We start from the raw sequence: 3387 nt of genomic DNA on the forward strand, positions 1-3387 counted from the left end.
ACCAAGAAGACATGATTCACAGGTTGTCAATGATTCACAATCATTAACATCAAGGATTCCCTCTTTACTTAACCTGTTCATCCTATTCGTGTTAATATGACCTAGTCTATGATGCCAAAGGTAGACATCCATGACATTATCTATTCTAGGGCGCTTATTGGATTTATACATTACATGAACAGGCTGTGACAAAATGTAAATGCCATTACTCAGAATTCCATTCATTACAACAACACCATTCCAAATGACATTGCAATAATCCTTTTTTATTGATATTTCATAACCATTTTTGGCCAAAAGGCCTACAGAAATGATATTCAATAGAAAACTTGGACAATAGTGACAATCACTAAGGACATTTACATGAGAGCTGAATTCAAGTTTAAGAATTCCTAAAGCTAGAACTGGAACTGATCTTCCATCTCCAACATTCAGGAACCTTTCTCCTTCTTCAAACCTCTTACTGACTTGTAGCCCCTGCAACGAATTGCAAATATTAAAAGCACTACCGGTATCCAATACCCAGGTCGAATTATCACAAATAGAAAAATTACAAGGTGTTATCATATAAGTACCTTGATTGGCAACTGATTGCCCACTTTTCTTAGGCTGGTTCGGATCGAGGGATGCAATGTAAAGAGGACAGTTCCTCTTCCAATGTCCTTGCTTCTTGCAGAAGAAGCACTCCGCCTTGCTCTGATCAGCCTTTTTATTCTTTTTCTGACTAGGCTGAGCATGGTGCACCTGTTTCTTTTGGATTTTATTTTTCTTTTTTCCTTTCTTAAAGGAGCGACCCTTGGATGAACCTCCCACTAAATTCACCGTCTTCTTAAGAAGTTGGTGATCATTCTCAAACATCTGTAGTAACCCCAACAATTGGTGATAATTCACTACAGGTTTCGTCATACGAAAATGAGTGAGAAAAGGACGGTATGATCCAGGCAATGAGTTTAGTATGGCATCCTTCCCCAATTGATCATGAAGGGGAAAGCCAAGAGAGCTTAGACGCTCGATCAACTCAATCATGTACAGTACATGATCAGTTACCAAGGTCCCATCTTTCATTCGGGCGCTGAAGATGGCACAACTAGTTTTGTGCCTCTCAACGTCGTCAGGAACCCCGAATGATTCATTCAACACTTGAATGATATCTTCCGGCTGCGTATTCTCAAAACGCCTACTAAACTCATCACTCATTGCTGCCAACATGATGCATCGAACAGTGATCCGGTCACTGAGCCACTTCTGATAAGTGTCTCTGGCCGATCTTGATGCATTAGCAGCGGGCTGCTCAGGTGCTTGATCCGTTATCACATAAAGGATCCTCTCATGCTCTAGCACTATTTTCAGTTTTCTATGCCAATTATTGAAATTTGGACCAGTCAACTTGTCATTGTCCAACAATGAGCGAAGTGATAAATTAGTGGCCATTTCTGCATAAAAAGAAAATTTGGCTATTAGTATATGAATTGACTAAACACAGTAGACTTGGACTTTAGTCTAAAGATATTTCCACTATTTTATACAAATTGGTAGCCTCTACCTCTAATTCGAAAAATTACTCCTAATTCTTTAGTGGGCACTAGAACCCAATAGATCCCATATAGGCCCGAGTGTGGCTCGGCCAACCCATATGCACCTATTGGTAGGTTCTTAACCAATTGCTTCACCAAGCAACTTCTAGTGATGATTTTGCCCTAGGTTTTCCGGCAGGCGTGTGGCGCCTCCACCGAATACCCTAGTCAGGTCCAACCATTAAATGATAGGGTTAAGTCTAATCAACTAATAGACGACCAAGCCCGAGTGTGGCTCGGCTCATCTGACCGCCTATTGAAGGTACACTTAACTCATCATATATTGAATGACAATTCCAATGCTTGATAAGTACCAGGCGTGTGGCGTCTCCAATAATTATCAAAACATTGGACCCATTATCACCCAACTTAATGGGAGGCTATGACCTAGTTATCTCCATAACCATTTCATTTTAAGGACCTAATAATTTTAGAGGATTTCATAATTAGGATAGATGAGAAGATCCGGTTAGTCTAATTTCTTCCACTGACTTCACCAAATCAGATTAGACTCAAACCGGTTAAGGAGACACCTAAATCAGTCATACTGATTTTTCTTAAGGCATGGGCTAACTCGAATCATTAAGTGATCCAATCAAAATGTGATTGACCATGTCGGCCAGGTAAGTGAGATCGGTGGAAGGGATATGCCATTAACTCGACAAAGACGAATCAGTGCGAGTAGCTCCCAATTAAAAACCACCGGTCAAAACTGCCAAACTTACCTTAGACACCGACTGGTTAATCAATTTCGATTTGATTACTCAAATGACTCGGGCTACACCTCTGAGCCTAAATCAAGTTCCATCTTGGTCTAATCAAAGACATGGAATTGATCAATCTACAACTATTGTATTTAACCTAGAGTTTTCTTGACCTAATCTAGTTACTACTTAATTAGATTTGATCAATTAACTCTAATTAGACCATGTTTGATTCTAACCTTAGGTCTAACCCAATCCTAAGAACTTGATTCAAGCTAACCCATATGCCCAAAGAATTATGCAATGTCAATTAATTGAGTTACAATTCTATTTCATAACACTTAATTCTCAATTAAGTTTAGACTTATGAAAGTTTTGATCATTGCATATTTCTTTTTAACTACATATTAATTACAATCTTTCAGTTCTTAAAACACATTTTCAGATCTGAGTTTTTGTAATTAATCACATGTAATCAGATTTAATTCATGTTTAAGTCATTATGTTTTATGTTCATGCATCACATATACATAACAACATGAATTAATACAAACAACATACATCTTATGTATTTGTTTTTTCACTTTTATTTTCAGATCTGATTTGTTCATTAAAATCAAAGATCATATGAATCATAAACTTTATTTAGATCTAATCTAAACAATATTATGATTTCATATTTATTCATGTTACTAATCCTAACACAAACATGCATCATATGCATCCAAAATTTCAGATCTACTTAATCATGCATAATCAGCAATTAAATCAATCATAAAAAGCACTTTAGATCTAATCTAAACATGTTAATGATTTCAGATTTAATTGCAAGAATTAAAACATAAAAGTTTAAACATAAACCTGGCTCTGATACCACTGAAAGTGAATCCTAGGTTCTTCGGTGTTTAGCATGCTGAATTTTTTTTTTTTTTGAAAACCATGGCTGAACCTGATCGGGTTGCCTACGTACCCCTTCATAAGGGGGATCAAGCCATACGTAGTTCTTTTTAAGTTTTAAAACGCAGCGGAAAAACCGAATCAAATAATTTAATTCATGCATGCTTACAAGATCAAATCTAGAAATCAGCACCTTAAGAACATATAGGATT

This window comes from Phoenix dactylifera, unplaced genomic scaffold (genome assembly GCF_009389715.1).
Source record: "Phoenix dactylifera cultivar Barhee BC4 unplaced genomic scaffold, palm_55x_up_171113_PBpolish2nd_filt_p 000384F, whole genome shotgun sequence".
NCBI lineage: Eukaryota > Viridiplantae > Streptophyta > Magnoliopsida > Arecales > Arecaceae > Phoenix > Phoenix dactylifera.